Genomic DNA, 17,765 nt, shown 5'->3' with positions numbered 1-17,765 from the left:
TATCCATGCTGTTGGCATGAAGTCATCGAAATCGAAATCAATATCTTGCCTTTCACTTTAATTGTACTTACCAAAGAAACTGATTCATTGTTTTATTGAAGTATAATTGATTTGCAATGTCCAGTTAGTTTCAGGTGTATAGCACAGTGATTCAGTATTATGTATACATATTGAATGAATATATGTATAGTCATTTATTCATTCTGTATTCATTCTTTTTCAGATTCTTTTTTCCAAACAGTTTATTATTAAATACTGAGTATCATTCCCTGTGCTATAAATTCTTCTTGTTTGTCTGTTACATGTAGTAGAGTATCTACGTTAATCCCAACTTCCTGATTTTTATGCCCCCTTCCTTTTCCCTCACCATATTTGTATGTTCTATCTGTGCTTCTACTTCTGAAATACTCATTTTAGCACGCAGCTTGGAAGAAAATGTCAAGTATGTGCTGCTTGTAAATATTAGCAGCTAAAACTCTACAAATTAAGCTGTGTCATAATTTTAGGTGATAGTAAGTTTCATTCACTGAAATACATGGAAACAAGTTTACACTTCCTGAGAAGATCAGCCAAACTAAGGGACAATCTTCAGTTTCCAGAGGTTTGCACACAGCAGAGTGGCCTAGTGTTGGATCAAAGACATTCGCAGAACACAAAAGGAGAATCCCCAGACTCAGATGCTGATGAAAGAATCAGAGAGTAGGGGAAGGAAGTAGATACTGAGTTATTTGTGTGTGTGCTCCCTCCTTAAGGCTCCTGCCTTTTCACTCCCCACTTACACACTCTACTGTGTGAAAAATGCCTGAAAATGAACAACTCCAATACGGAACTTTTTGTTGTGCCCCTCCCCCAATTCAGTTCATTTCAGTTCATTTCACTGCTTAGTTGTTCAGATTCAATACATAACAAAATCCTTGAGTTTGTTTCCACTGATCTTCACTTTTTATGTATGACCGATATATATCTTTGGGATTGTCTTTCTTTGGGATTAGAATGAAAACTGACCTTTTCCAGTCTTGTGTTCACTGCTGCATTTTCCAAATTTGCTGGCGTATTGAGTGCAGCACTTTCACAGCATCATCTTTTAGGATTTGAAACAGCTCAACTGGAATTCCATCACCTCCACTAGCTTTGTTCACAGTGATGCTTTCTAAGGCCCACTTGACTTCACATTCCAAGATGTGTGGCTCTAGGTGAGTGATCACACCATTGTGATTATCTGAATCATGAAGATCTGTTTTGTATAGTTCTCCTGTGTATTCTTGCCACCTCTTCTTAATATCTTCTGCTTCTGTTAAGTTCATACCATTTTTGTCATTTATCAAACCCATCTTTGCATGAAATGTTCCCTTGGTATCTCTAATTTTCTTGAAGAGATCTCTAGTCTTTCCCATTCTGTTGTTTTCCTCTATTTCTTTTCATTGATCACTGAGGAAGGCTTTCTTATCTCTCCTTGCTATTCTTTGGAACTCTGCATTCAAATGGGAATATCTTTCCTTTTCTCCTTTGCTTTTTGCTTCTCTTCTTTTCACAGCTATTTGTAAGGCCTCCTCAGACAGCCATTTTGCTTTTTTGCATTTCTTTTCCATGGGGATGGTCTTGAGCACTGTCTCCTGTACAATGTCACAAACCTCCATCCATAGTTCATCAGGCTCTCTGTCTAACAGATCTAGTCCTTTAAATCTATTTCTCACTTCCACTGTATAATCATAAGGGATTTGATTTAGGTCATACCTGAATGGTCTAGTGGTTTTCCCTACTTTCTTCAATTTAAGTCTGAATTAGGCAATAGGGAGTCCATGATCTGAGTCACAGTCAGCTCCCAATCTTGTTTTTGCTGACTGTATAGAGCTTCTCCATCTTTGGCTGCAAAGAATGCAATAAATCTGATTTCGGTGTTGACCATCTGGCGATGTCCATGTGTAGAGTCTTCTCTTGTGTTGTTGGAAGAGGGTGTTTGCTATGACCAGTGCATTCACAGCATCTGGTCCCATCACTTCATGAGAAATAGATGGGGAAAGAGTGGAAACAGTGTCAGACTTTATTTTTTGGGGCTCCAAAATCACTGCAGATGGTGAATGCATCCATGAAATTAAAAGACTCTTACTCCTTGGAAGGAAAGTTATGACCAACCTAGACAGCATATTTAAAAGCAGAGACATTACTTTGTCAACAAAAATCCATCTAGTCAAGGCTATGGTTTTTCCAGTGGACATGTATGGATGTGAGAGTTGCACTGTGAAGAAAGCTGAGCACCGAAGAATTGATGCTTTTGAACTGTGGTGTTGGAGAAGACTCTTGAGAGTCCCTTGGATTGCAAGGAGATCCAACCAGTCCATCCTAAAGGAGATCAGTCCTAGGTGTTCATTGGAAGGACTGATGTTGAAGCTGAAACTCCAGTACTTTGGCCACCTCATGGGAAGAGTTGACTCACTGGAAAAGACCCTGATGCTGGGAGGGATTGGGGGCAGGAGGAGAAGGGGACGACAGAGGATGAGATGGTTGGATGACATCACTGACTTGATGGACATGAGTTTAAGTAAACTCAAGGAGTTGATGATGGACAGGGAGGCCCGGCATGCTGCGGTTCACGGGGTTGCCAAGAGTCGAACACAACTGAGCAACTGAACTGAACTGAATATATATCTGGTAAGTTCTAACCCTAACATTAATATATACTTAAATTATATACATAAATTTATGTGGTTGCTCAGTTACTTATGTCCTGCTCTTTGCAACCCCATCGACTTTAACCCACCAGGCTCCTATGTCCATGGGATTTTCCAGGCAAGAATACTGAAGCGAGTTGACAGGACCTCCTCCAGGGTTCCTTCTCAACCCAGGTCTCAAACCTGCATCTCCTGTGTCTCCTGCATTCACGCACTGGCAAGAGAATTCTTTACCACCGCGTTACCTGGGATGCCTACATATGAATTTAGATGAAACATACAGTACTGCTATCTATAGATGCTAAGCTGTACAGTAGGTCTTCAGAATCTATTTATCATTCATGGCTAAAACTTTGTACCTTCTGTCCCTGGCAAACACAGTCACAGTTCCTGCTTCTCTAAGTGTGATAACTTTAAATTTTACCAATAAATGAGATTGTACAATATCAGTCTTTCTGCGTCTGACTTATTTCAGTTAGCACAGTATCCTCTAGGTCTATCCAATAGTGTCTCAAACAGCTAATTGTCTCTTTTTTAGTGCTGCTGTTCATAGTGGCTCAGTCGTGCCCAACTCTTTGGGAACCCATGGACTATAGCTCGCCAGACTTCTCTCTCCAAGGGGATCTCCAGGCAAGAATACTTGAGTGGGTTGTGATGCCCTCCTCCAGGGGATCCTTCCAACCCAGGGATGAAACCCAGGTCTCCTGTATTGCAAGCAGATTCTTTACCAGCTGAGCTACCAGGGAAGCCCTTTTTCATTCTAAATGTAATAATATCTATTTTTATAACATCTATAAAAATAGATGTATCTATTTTTATAACATCTATAAAAATAGATATATTTATTTTAAATATAATAATGTGTATTTCATGTGTATAATACATTTACTCTCTCCATTCGTGTGTCAATCCACATTCAAATTGTTTCTAAGTCTTGGCTATTGTAAACAATGATGAACATGAAAGGGCACATCTAACTTGGACACCTTGATTTAAATTCTTTCAGTTAAATTTCTCAGAAGTGGGATTATTGAATCAGATGTTAGCTTTATTTTTAATTTTTTGAGGTAATTCCATAATATCTTCCTTAGGGTTGCACCAACATATGTTTCTACAGTACCCCAGAGCTCCCTTTTCTACAGTCTCAATCACATTTATTTTCTTTTTTTAACAGCCATATTAATAAAGCATCTTAGATATTAGCCTTTAATTTTCCTCCTCCCGTGATTTGTGGTGATGTTGTCATATACTTTAACCCTACTTTTAGTAAAACACACACCATATATATTATTACTTTTTTTTCATTTATTTTTATTATTTTTTAAATATTTACATTTATAAGTGTTTTCAAACATAGATAATTGAGGCATTTCCTTTCCATCCCCATATTTGCCATTTTCAATGTTCTTCTATTAAGGAGCTAAAGATTCCCATGTGTTATTACTTTACTTCTGCCTGAATGACTTTCATTAAATGTTACTTCTAAGGCTAGCATAATGATCATAAATTTGCTCAGGTTTGTGATCTGAAAAAGGTTTTTTTTGTCTCCATTTTAGAATTATATTTTCACTCATAGAATTTGTTTGACAGATATTTTATTTCAGTACTTAAAATATTCCATCACCCTTTTCTGGCTTATTTTGAGAAATCAGTTAGCATTCAAGTACTTGTGGCCCTGTATAACACATGTATTTTTTTTCTCTAGATACTTTCTTTTTAAGACTAGTAGAGGAATTCCCCGGAGGTCCAGGGTCTGTGCCTTCACTACTGAGGCTGGATTTGAGGTCAGGTTCTATCTTTGTCACCGAACTAAAATCCCATAATTCACATACCTCAGTAAAAGAAAGAAATGGCTAGGAAATCATTTGTTTATAATGTGTTTGATGTGGGCTTTTTGATGCTTTGCAGTCATAATTTGTTGTGCTCTTGATCTATGAGTTGCAGGTTTCCTAACATTTGGACATTATTTGTTCATTGATTTATTCAAATATTTTTTCTTCCTTCCCTTCCTCACCTTCAGCATAATTATATATGTATTATTTATGTACTATACAAAACATACAAGTTCCTTTTGATGCATTGTTCTTTTTCCTTTTAGGTGGGCTGCCGTCTATGGGGTCGCACAGAGTCGGACACAACTGAAGTGACTTAGCAGCAGCAGCAGCAGCAGATATACTTTTATTCCTATAAATGCTATTTTTTTCTGAGTTATTTAACCAGCAGGATAAACCCAGTCCCTGATATGCAATCAGCCCCAGAAACTGAATTCCAGAGCAGAAGTCCTTCAATCTCAAAATGCCTTTAAAATCCTGCATAATCGGGTTCTTTTGATTTCTCTGATCTCAGTTCCAAGAAAGATCTCAATTTAAACAACACTGTCCTATTTGCTTTAACATCATTATTAGCAGTATTATTATTTTAGTATTGCAGGCATGCTCCCATCTCATGGTCTAGATTAGAGTACTCTTCTCACAGCTGTCGACAACATTGACTTGTTTACTTGTTTACTTCCTTCAAGTTTTTACTTTCTTGCTCAGCAAGACATTTCCTAACACATATATATTCTGTTTCTAGAATATATATTCTTTCCTCTAATTCTATTTTCTTAGTATATATCACTATCAGACAAAGGATTTATGACTTGGTCATCATGTTTTATCTCACCTTCCAGTTAATGCATAGTATATCTTCCATGAAGACAAATTTCTTTTTCTTCATGGCCCAGTTCTATTTGGATAAAAGAGTTCCTGACACACATTAGGCAATCAATAATTGCTTGTTAAATATACTACACTTATATTTTTTAAAGGGAAAATGCATTTACATAAACACTCTAAGGGATGTATTTTATAATATTTGCAGGCAATTTTGTAGCTATAGTCAAATCTGAACATGATCTAAAAATAAACATAAGGAATATTAAATGCACTGTCTGTGAAAATATGAGGGAGGAACATTCTTGAGCAGAGGAAAAATGGAAATCAAAAACACATGAAACTTCATGGTGCTTTGAGGAAAGTTGCAAATGAGACAAAGAATAGTAAAAAATGGAATTACAAATGTCTGCTGTGTGAAATTTGAATACCCTTGTATTATATGTTATAGATTGTCAATATTACCTTACTCAGGATAAGAAGCCAGAGAAAAGTATTGAGGCAGTTAAGTTGCCCGATACATCTATTATTTTTTTCAAATGTAAAACTGTTGTGGAAAATGTATTTTGGAACTGACAGATAAAGATCAGATTTTAATTTATGAAATTAAAGATAAACTACATATCTTTATCCATGCAAGAGAGGATGAACTGACTTAACAAAGGCAGTGCATTAAAGACATTTGGAAGAAGAAGTCATAAACAGGACATCTTTCCAAAAGCTTAGCCATCATTGTAAAGAAGCAATGGTTAGTGTGATTTATTGGAAGCAGAGAATGAAGAGATGGTATCTGAAAAATAAGTGATAATTAAAGATCATAGTTGGAGAAGGAAATGGCAACCCACTCTAGTACTCTTGCCTGGAGAATCATTGTAGACTGAGGGAATAAACAAGTGCAAACAAAACAAGCTAAGACATTTAAGAGAAAGAAACAACCACAAAAATAAAGTCTTAGAAAAGGAGAGGGAAGAAGATAGATACTTATAGTAGTAACTGGCCACTCACAAAAGCTTTTCTAGAATTCAAAAATATTAAAAAGCACAGTTGTATGATTTCTAGTCTCTTTGAAATTAGAAGAAACAGCTAAGAATCAAAGGGTGGCTGCTGAATGCAATGAATTCCGTCTGCAAAATTAAGAATTGACTGAACTCCATGCCACTCCAGGTATTCAGGGTAGTTGTGGAACCACAAAGTTGGTTTAAGTCAGGTCACCTCCACTGTGGAAGAAAAAATGATGATGAAGTAGCTCCAAAGGTGAAAACAATTTGCTGGCAACAATTAAGAACAGATAGAGTCAGACATTATTTTTAAAAATGCATGTTGTTAAAAGGTGATTTCATTTTGGTTATGATTTCTACTCCTCTTATGTGAAACCTATAGGATGAAGCTATGTTAAGACATGTTCAGTTTAGTTCAGTTCAGTTGCTCAGTCATGTCCAATTCTTTGCAACCCCATGGACTGCAGCACACCAGGCCTCCCTGTCCATCACCAACTCCCAGAGCTTACTCAAACTCATGTCATTGAGTCGGTAATGCCATCCAATCATCTCATCCTCTGTTGTCCCCTTCTCCTCCTGCCTTCAATCTTTCCTAGCATCAGGTCTTTTCCAATGAGTCAGTTCTTTGCATCAGGTGGCCAAAGTATTGGAGTTTCAGCTTCAGCATCAGTCCTTCCAATGAATATTCAGGACTGATTTCCTTTAGGATGGACTGGTTGGATCTCCTTGCAGTCCAAGGGACTCTCGAGAGTCTTCTCCAACACCACAGTTCAAAATCATCAATTCTTCAGCACTCAGCTGTCTTTATAGTGCAACTCTCACATCCATACATGATTACTGGAAAAACCATAGCCTTGACCAAATGGACCTTTGTTGGCAAAATAATATCTCTGCTCTTCAATATGCTGTCTAGGTTGGTCATAACTTTCCTTCCAAGGAGTAAGACATGTTAGATAGTTTAAAATTGAGTCCCAGTGGCCAATGTGGACTTCTACATTAGTTGTTCTGAAATATCTGTGTAGGACTGGGAGTGCGTTGGGGTGATAAACTAAGTCATCTCTTTAGATGGGAAGTTTGATGGCCAATGTACCACATTGGAACAGAAAGAATAACCAAAATCAAGACCTCTCCTCAGGGATAACCATTGCTCCTTAAAAAGAGCCCACCAAGCTGAGTGACTTGAGAGCTCTTCCCAGGAAAACCCAACTTTATGCTGTTGAGAGTTGTTGCAGAGACCCTGACCTGGAAACCCTGGGAGAACAGAAAGTGACCTCTCACTCATATTTGTTCCAAACTCATTGCCTGGCCAGAGGCCACTGCTCCTGCTGAGATGCCTCATTCTGGAAGCCTCCTTGGTGTGGTTCTTACTTCACTGTCTCTACTTTGACAATTCTGTGTTGTATGCTAATAGTGTGTAATAAGCTAAGTGATTCACAAATTGAATGTTTGCTACTCTTTCATATACCTCCAATAGATGATTCTTATCTGTATTACTTTGAGAAACACAGAAAATCTGACTTTAGGAGAAATTACTTGGTCAGTGGCTTCTAAATTCCATATGCTCTAATCGTTCCTTATTGTTTGAAAGCAACAGTTTGTGTGCTATAAATCTTACACAAATTCATGTATTAAAGATAAAACTTTTAATCAACAGTTAAATAGCAAAAAAAAAAAAACCAAAAAACAGCAGAAACATGAATCCAGGAAGCTGGCAATTTATTTTAAATAAGTTAAGTTTTAGAGTCAGAGGATCTGTTCTGCCGCAAACAATTTGTACTTGACTTTTCCAGGCACTTGTATGCTTTTTTGTAGATGAAATTCTGAGGTAATAGAGAAGCAACAGAAAAAGCAACAGTGAAAACCAAGCATGTCAGACTGTGGGTTTAAATATGAATACCTTAAAAATTATTAAATCCTGGTGGGACCATTCATTTTGATTTGAATATATCTTTCTTTGCTTTTTAAGAGACATTTGTAAGCCTTGAGTTCATATTTTCACTTATCATTTGTTAAATTCTTTAAACTGAGAACTTAAGGAACTATTGTATTAGATATTTAGATAAAAATGCAAAATCAGAAAGTCATGTTGAAACAACTTGATATTTTTACAACTTTTAGTATGATCTATGAATTTGCAGTTCCAACAAGCTCTCAGGTGATACTCATTCTGACAGTCTCATATACCAGACTGAGTGAAAGTGGATTAGAAAATATAATTTAAATACTGTAGATGATACCATGATATTCAGATTTTAGTACACTTGATTATTCAACTAGTATCAAAAAGGTACATTTTAATACAATTTCCTTAGATACTTAGTAATAACTATTTTTTTCTACTATCCTGTATAATCCTATTATCACATGGCTTCCCTTGAAGAACACAAAACCCTAAAGACTTAAAGAAAGCAAATTCAATTCCAAAAAAAATGCATCCAGTTACTATATGAAATATATAGTACTGAGCTCCATGGTCATTTGACTTTGAAACAGGAATTTTTTAAGTACAATCCTAAACGATTACCAAATTTTTCTGAAAATTTGACTATACATTAAGACTTAAAATATTATAAAGTTATTTTAATAAAAGTGCAATTTAATAATTTGGATATGTTTATAATCAATGATGATTCCAAGTTACTATGCCATTTATCATCATTTATTAAACAACAGTAACATTTTTATTTGCTGTTATATTTTTGGCATAGACTTATTCCACCTTGGGCATGCATTTTATGAAGTAGGATAGCTGGTGTTCTACAGAAACATTTTTTACTATTCCATGTATTTTCTAACTTGGATAACTCAAACATAGTTTTCCCTTTGTCTTATTCACACATGTCAGGCTAATCCTGGGATTAACTTTGGATAACTCATTTGTTATTTGGTCACTCTACTTAACTATCTTCTATTGTAAAAATCATCCTGTTAAGTTCATTTATAAATCTTTTCATTTGGTTATTGCTTCTAATTATTTTTATGGAATGTTTTCCCCCAAATATAGCATTAATGGTCTATGGTTATTACTTTACTTATTATCTGACTGCATTTTCCCTACGGATAGCCAATCCTGTTCGTGATGCCAACTGTCTTGCTGTATCGCACTGTGCACGTTGTTCGCTGAACCCAGGGAAGGCAAGGTGCAAGCTAAGAGGCTGGAAGAAAACGGGGAGCCATAGCAACTGCAGACACGTTTATTCTCTCCTGGCTGGCATGGCAGCCACAACACAGCCTCTGTCTTGGCTGATGCAGCAGTTGTAGCTGCAGCCACAACATAATCATAAAGGAGCCATAATAGAGCCATAACATAACCTCATATAACATAACCATGATGTCACTCCAGTGTAGTCCCAGTGCAGCGGTAGCTAGGGCTTTCACGGTGAAACTTACAGGCATACATACGCAGCAGCCCACGACCAACCGAATACCTCGTGACACGCATGTGCAGTGCTATAGGTGATCTCAGCTGTTACATAATGATTATTTACAAAGCATGGAGAAAGGGTGAGAGGCCAAGGGGCAAGAGAACCTGACCATGCTATCTTGACTAATTTGCTCTTTCCCTACACCCTATTTATCTTAATCATGTTCATCATCATCTATATACTATGATGCCCTAAGACACTCGACTATATCCCAGTAGTCATGTACAGATTTGAGAGCTTGGACCCTAAAGAAGGCTGAGTGCTGAAGAACTGATGCTGTCAAACTGTGGTGCTGGAGAAGACTTGAGAGTCCTTTGGACATTAAGGAGATCAACCAGTCAGTTCAACCCTAAATATTTATTGGAAGCACTGATGCTGAAGCTGAAGCTCTAATACTCTGGCCACCTGATTGTGAAGAGCAGACTTATTGGAAAAGATCCCGATGCTGGGAAAGATTGAGGGCAGGAGGGGAAGGGGGCGACAGAGGATGAGATGGTTGATTGGCATCATCAGTTCAATGGACATGAGTTTGAGCAAACTCGGAGATAGTGAAGGATAGAGAAGCCTTGCATGCTGCATTCCATGGGGTTGCAAAGAATCAGATACAACATAGCAACTGAACAACAAAAATCTCCTGAAAGTGTTAGTCACTCAGTTGTGTCTAATTCTTTGCAACCCCATAGACTGTAGCCCACCAGGCTCCTCTGCCCATGGAATTCTCCAGGCAAGAATACTGAAGTGGGTTGCAATTCCCTTCTCCAGGGGATCTTCCCAACCTAGGGATTGGACCCAGATCTCCCGCATTGCAGACAGACTCTTTGCCATCCGAGCCACCACACACAGAAGCCACATCAATTTCCTAGACATCTCTTATATATTCATTTGTCTCCCAGAATAATATATAAGCACCTTAGTATAGCGTCAGTATAATTTTCTTTGAATCCTCTGAAGTCAAAACCAAATCTTCAACCTAATTGCACTAAAAGCTTTTTTCAAATCCGTCATCTCATAATTCTATATTATATTAAAATGAAACTGTAATATAGCATACACCTAAATTCCTTGATGGCTTAAAAAATTTACTTCAAGAATCCTTCAGGGATTCAGCTTTGGGTTTCTTTCATTAGTATGAATTGATAGTTAAAGATCAGCTTGTCTTTGGAAGAGACAGAAAACAGGAAAGTGCGTGTTAAAGCTGGCCCTTATGGCACCATACTCATGAGATAGCAATATCTCTTTGTTTTGCTATGTTGTAAAGGAAACATCGTGACATTTTCAAGAGCCTGATATTTGGCTTTGGAGAACATTCTATCATTCTTTCTTTATCTAAAGATAGAAAAACAAGCTCTGGTCTATTAGTTTTATAAAGCCGTCTCCCTGTCGTGAAGTTTAAGATTATAGACAAAATAAGAATACCACTCCTATGAGTACAGTCAGCAGTTTTTATTTTGAATGTCATCCATATTTCACAACTTTCTATCTTGTTGAGTACAATTTTAATATATCTTGTTGAATATATTAATATAACACTTTAATGTAGTATTCCAACCTAAAATAAAGGATATGTTAAATTTCAGTGTGGTTTATGTTTACATTTACATTTACATTACACTCAAGTAGGATCATTTGAATTTTTATTTGAAATCTCTTGTATTCACTTGAGCCATATTATTGCTTTAAATCCACTCAGTAATATGACCAATATCTATAAAGTTTCTTTGTTTCAAAGAATAAGGAAAAAATAAAAGTAAAAAGAAAAGAAGGGAAGGTAGGAGGGGGGAAAGAAGGAAGGAAGGAAAAAGGGAGATACAAAAGGAAGGAAGAAAGAAAAATGTAATCAAATATGTTAGAATAAACCTTGCATGTGACTTAGCAATGTAATTTTTAAAAGCCAGACTTATTCCAACAGTTATTTAGAAAGAGTCTCCATAGCTACGATACTTAGAAATCAAAATGCCAAAATTATTTGAATTATCTAGCTGCCTCAAACATATGTATTTCTCTATGATCCAAAGAAAAAATACAATCTCAATAAAGAAGATGTTACTAGCTTATTGTTTGAGTACCTAGAACCTTATTTATTATCTGAAATTCTAATATATACTCACTAAAATTAATTGTATTTTAACCTCAAGATAAATTCAGAATTTATGTGTTATTTCTTTCTGCTAATAACATGGTGGTTTTGCAAGATTACTTTGTTTTTAAGGTTGACATGAACTTTTCTATGTTATTTTATTCTCATATCTAACTTTGCCTACTCTTTACATTTTTATTTCCATCATTAAAAACTTTATTTTGCATAAATAATGCTCACATCACTTATTCATTCTTATTTTATTCAATTATTTTATCTACTATCTCAATTGCTGAAAAAGAAGGAAATTTTAATTTTCAAAAGATCTTAAATGTCTCCTTTGAATTTATTTTTCCAAAGTTAGCAAACAGTATTTTTTGGCAGAGAAAGATCACTTTCTCTAGACTTCTTTTCTATTCTAATTTTAACACAATACTATAGTAAAGTAAATGTGATTGCATCTTTTCCTATATCATGACATGGCTTAAAGATCTGTACAGTGCCTGCAAGTTGGAAAATTTCATTAAGATACTCTAAGTACTTTACATTCTGAATAACATCCAGTGCTCTTAATATGAATAAATAAGAGAAACTGACAGATAGAAAGCAAGTAAAACAACATAGTGGGCTTCCCTGGTGGCTTAGTGGGGTCTCAAAAGAGTCAGACATGACTTAGTGAGTAAACAGCAACAAAAAACAGCATAGAAGTCACTATGTTACTTCTTCATGTCTTTGATTATTAAATTTTTAGCAGAAATGTACTATTTACTTTTCAGGTGCAATATGGTTCTGCGATATTGTATCATTCTTGAGAGAAAAAGTTCACGAGAAATCTATTATGTCTTTCACAGTTTTCAATTAGGTAAAATATGAATTTTATAAATTCTTTAATTATTAAATATTCCTCACAACATATTTTAATTTTTATGTATATAATTCAAATATAGTTCATATTTAACTTGCTGGCTCTGAATTCACTTGCATACAATTGAGCGAGGGGATTATAGAAAATAGTGCCAGATTAAGCTCTTATTTTCTTTTTAATAGAACTTTGGGACAATTTAATTGTTTTCTCCAATTCCATTTCTCATAGCCAACACACAAAACATCCTGCATTTTTGATCAGTTGTTTAATAGTCTGTCATTTATTCTTTTAAACATTTCTTCAATCTGTTCCTTAATCAACATCATCAGTGCCATTTTCAACAAATCAGCCCTTATAATTGTACTTTCTTTCACACACCGCCATAAATGGCAATGCTGTCTGCTATTTTACTCCACTGTTAATCTTTCTCTGGGATAATTTTTCAGTAATTAATACAAAATCCAACACTTTCCACCTCACATGCTGATGAAGAGTCTTCCATGCCACTCTCAGCCCCCAAGAGGAGACATAAAATGTTTAGCCTCCCTGAAAACTTTACACTCAACTCTTGCCTCTCTTTCTCTTGAACTCAAAATTTCTGCTCTTCATTTGGCTACCCTCTCTCATTTTCCTGTCTTTTCAGGCTTCTGACACCTTCCTTTTCCTCACTTCCTTCCTCTGTGACTCCCCTCATTTTGTAGGACATAGCAATACATTTACTCTGATCCTTTCTAGATGTCCCTGCTTATCTGACTTGGTTGATGCCGGGCCTGCCGGCTAGATGAACAGGTCGAGGACGCAATCACCAGAGCACCTGAGAAATAAAAGACTAGGAAAGATGGGGTTGAGAGGGACGGAGTCAGCTTGTGACTGATTCCGACGACTTTATTGAGGGGTAACATACATATATATACTAACAGGATTCACCAAATTTTAGATCAAAGACTTGCATACGTGCAGAACTGCAGACACTAGTTTTAGCTCAGGAGTTTTATCTTAACTCCAGCAGAGCATGGCACCAGCGTCTTACAATCAGGTAAAGACTACCTAGACATAAGCCATTCACAGGAGCCCGATAATATCAGAGTCAGGAAAATGGGCAAATGATGGCTGCAGCGATTTCCTTGAGGGAGGTGAGAAAGGCCAATTTGCACTTTAACAAATCAGGGGTGGCGGGACAGAGAGGGACCTCTTGATCTCTCTCAGGGCCGAGAAGGGGCCTGAGCAGTTAGGCCGGCTCCCCGCAGGTTGATATGAACATTTTCCATATTCTCATAACATTTTGAGTATACTCTCACTACAACATTTTGCTTAACTTACCTAGTATGAGTTTATTAGAAAATATGTTCCTGAAATCAGGGAATGTAATCTTAATTTTCTGTATATCACTATTATCACAATTTTTTAGCATGTAGTATGAGCCATACAAGTTTGACAAGAAATGAATGAATTACTACTTTATTATATCTACTTTATTAAGACTCAAATAAAATCAAGTTTTTATTCACTATCTTTATTCTTGTTCTGGTGGTTGACAAGGTGGTCCTCATATAAGTATATGACAAAATTGAGAAGATAAATTCTTATTAACTACACTGATGGGATTTAATTCTTATTAATTACATTAAAATATCTAATATATTTGTGTTCTAAGCTACATTTTAGTAACCCCTATGTTGTCTATTAAATTTTTTCACACAAATATTTTGCTCAAGTTAGATCACAAAATTTTCTAGTGAAAAAATATACTCTCATACACACATACTGAGATGTATTTGGCTCAAAATCAAAATCAAAAAAGATTGCTCTATAAAGAAGTGGGGTAACAGAATAGAGTGCTCTTGAATATAAAAATCACTGGCATAAAAGTCAATGTTTCCTGAGTTGAGTCCAACTGTGTCTTTATGCCCATCACACAACTTCCTTGAATCTCTGTTCCTCTTCTGGTAAAATTAAAGAACATTCCACCTTGAGTATACTGTGTATTTAGTTACCAGGAAAGTCATACAAGATTAGTGGCCATATTCCAAATGCTAACATAAACTCTATTCTGAGTTTAAAATTGCAAGTAACTGTCTGATGTGTTATGAAAATATTCAGTGTGCATCTACCATATGATTCCTCTGTCTTATCCGAGACAAAAAGAAATTGTCTTCAAAGATCCTTGTACAAATAATATTATAATATCTTTATTCATGATAGTCCCAAACTAGAAACAGCCAGGGTGTCGTTCAACAGCATTTTTATAATAGATGACTCAGCAATAATGGCAACAACATGGATAAATCTCAAAAACATTATGCCATGAGACAGAAGCTAGATGTCATACAGTATATGCTGTATGATTACATACAAATGAAAACAGAAAAAAAATGAATTATTGATCATTTCAGGTAAGTGACGGTTTCTGAGAGAGGTGATCAAGTGGGACAGGGCAGGAGGTAACTTCATGGGGTGATACAAAAGTAACACACTTCGACCCTGGTAAATGATCCACCTATACAGTTAAAACGTGCATTTTATCACACATAAATAATACTTTAATTCAAATACTTTAGTTCATGAATAGAAAAAAAATTTATCGCTGCAACTGAAGCTTCATTGTTGTTACTCAATTTCGTTCCCATCCATAGCTCCTCAGAGGTAATAGAATTTTGAAATTTGTATGTAGGTTTTCCAGGCATTATATTATGCCTGTGCTATACATGCATACAGTTCTTCCAATATATATAGCAGACATTTAGTTTAAAAGGGATTTTTCTGCATAATAAAGTAATATTTTGACTTTAAAAATAGAGATAAATATATGATTTGACTTTCCATAAGATTTCATTCATAGATTTATCAAAGCATATCAAAAATACATTGAATTAAACTTCTTTTTAGAAAAAATGATTAGATACATTTCTCATGTCATTCCTCATAGCTCACATAGCTAGTGTTGTTTTTTCTGCCAGAGATCACTTTGTTTTAGATAGAAATTACTGAAATTTTCTGCATTATTTCCAATGAGCCAATATTCACTAATCAACTAGTAACATTTATAAGATAACATATCTTAAATTATCTTTAGCTCTTATTAACCTGCATTCAAGTTCTGTTTCCATCCTCAGGGTTGTTGGCCTTTTTGATTACTTACGACTTAACTCTCTGTGCCTTCAACTTTGCACAAACTCCCTCCATACCTTATCTTCTTTCTGGACTACCTGGTTCTTTTACTTAAAGATATTTCTGTATATAAGTAAGGGTCTTGATGAACTATTGATATAATCATTGCAATGTATTGAACATATGACAACATATATATGTCCACTGAAATAATATATGACTTTCACAATTTTAGAATTTCCTTTCTTTCTGTTTGTTTATATCCTACAGAACTTACCTACTCCGGGTCTTTTATTTCTAAGTGTAGTAAGAGCTTCTTTTTCTTTATGTTCTCATTTTAGCTGTACATCAGTTCAGTTCAGCTCAGTCGCTCAGTCGTGTCTGACTCTTTGTGACCCCATGAACCGCAGCACACCAGGCCTCCCTGTCCGTCACCAACTCCTGGCGTCCACCCAAACCCATGTCCATTGAGTCAGTGATGCCATCCAACCATCTCATCCTCTGTCATCCCCCTCTCCTCCTGCCTTCAATATTTCCCAACATCAGGGTCTTTTCAAATGAGTCAGCTCTTCTTATCAGGTAACCAAAATATTGGAGTTTCAGCTTCAGCATCAGTCCTCCCAATGAACATCCAGGACTGATCTCCTGTAGGATGGACTGGTTGGATTTCCTTGCAGTCCAAGGGACTCTCAAGAGTCTTCTCCAAGACCATAGTCCAAAAGCATCAATTCTTCAGCACTCAGCTTTCTTTATAGTACAACTCTCACATCCATACATGACTAGTGGAAAAACCATAGCCTTGACTATATGGACCTTTGCTGACAAAGTAATGTAATCAGTAGCATCAGAAAATACTGAAATCATGATAATAAGATTTTTCAATGATTAAAGAAATCAATCCCACTAGGTAATTTTGTATTGTTGTATACTGTTTATATTTCAACCTAAATTTCTAGTTGGAACTTCAAATTTAACATTTATAAAACTAAACTTCTAAAAGTATAGATATATGTTTATGTATAACTGAATCACCTTGTTGTATACCTGAAATAACACATCATTGTAACTCCAATATAAAGGAAGATTTTAAAAATAAAAAAATTAAATAAATAACTTAAGGGGGAAAAAAAAACTAAGCTCCTAATGGTTTTCCCACAAACCAGATCCTCCCTCAACATCTGCCATACCAGTAAGTAGTAACTACATTATTCTAGATGATCAAGCCAAAAATCTGGAGTAATTATTAACCTTTTCCTTTCTCTCACACCTCTCCTTTAATCTATTAAATTCTACATTCTCTAAGTTTCAAAGTATATCTAGAATCAACCATTTCTCACTATTCCATCTGCTGACATAATCACATGCCTATATTATTACAGTAGGCTCCAAATTGATCATATTTCTTCTCTTGTCCCTTCAGTCTACTTTTAGTAGATAATCCCAAATTATCTACTACTTGACAGCATCTTCCAATCAGTGTAACTGTCTTCTTAAAATCCTTTCAATATTGAAGAACCTTGCATTATGGGTCCCATTTTCCCCTCTGACTTTGTTTCATCTAAATTCACTATTTTTTAGCCATGTTGCTTTATCCAATATTTTTCAAATTTGTCAAGTTGACTCATAAATCAGGGCCTTTGCAGATGAGTTCTTCCTGAACTATCTACAGTAAAATGTTTACTTCCTTCAAGCTTTTGCTGTTTTGCTCATGGAGACATTCCTTGGTCACACTATCGAAGAGTGACCACCTCATCCCTATTAATACTTCCTGTACCGTTTCTCCATTATTTCCCTTACCATGCAAGATGATAAAACCAACAATGTGTTATTTATCATGAGATCATCTCTCTCAGCCGGTTGAAATATAAGCTCCTTAAAAGCAGAGATTTTTCATTTGTTTATGGTTTTCTCCTAGATGCTTAGAACAATTCCTGGCTTGTACTCAAGAATTACTCACGGAATAAAGAAG

The 17,765-nt window shown here is 35.8% G+C and overlaps 1 protein-coding gene across 1 annotated transcript in view; it reads right to left on the bottom strand.

Annotated features, from left to right (window-relative positions):
• Positions 1–17,765, bottom strand: part of CSN2 (casein beta) — a 120,156-nt gene that overhangs the window by 57,305 nt on the left and 45,086 nt on the right. The window lies entirely within an intron of this gene.

This window comes from Cervus elaphus, chromosome 6, assembly GCF_910594005.1.
Source record: "Cervus elaphus chromosome 6, mCerEla1.1, whole genome shotgun sequence".
NCBI lineage: Eukaryota > Metazoa > Chordata > Mammalia > Artiodactyla > Cervidae > Cervus > Cervus elaphus.
This window is presented reverse-complemented; position numbering and strand designations above follow the sequence as displayed.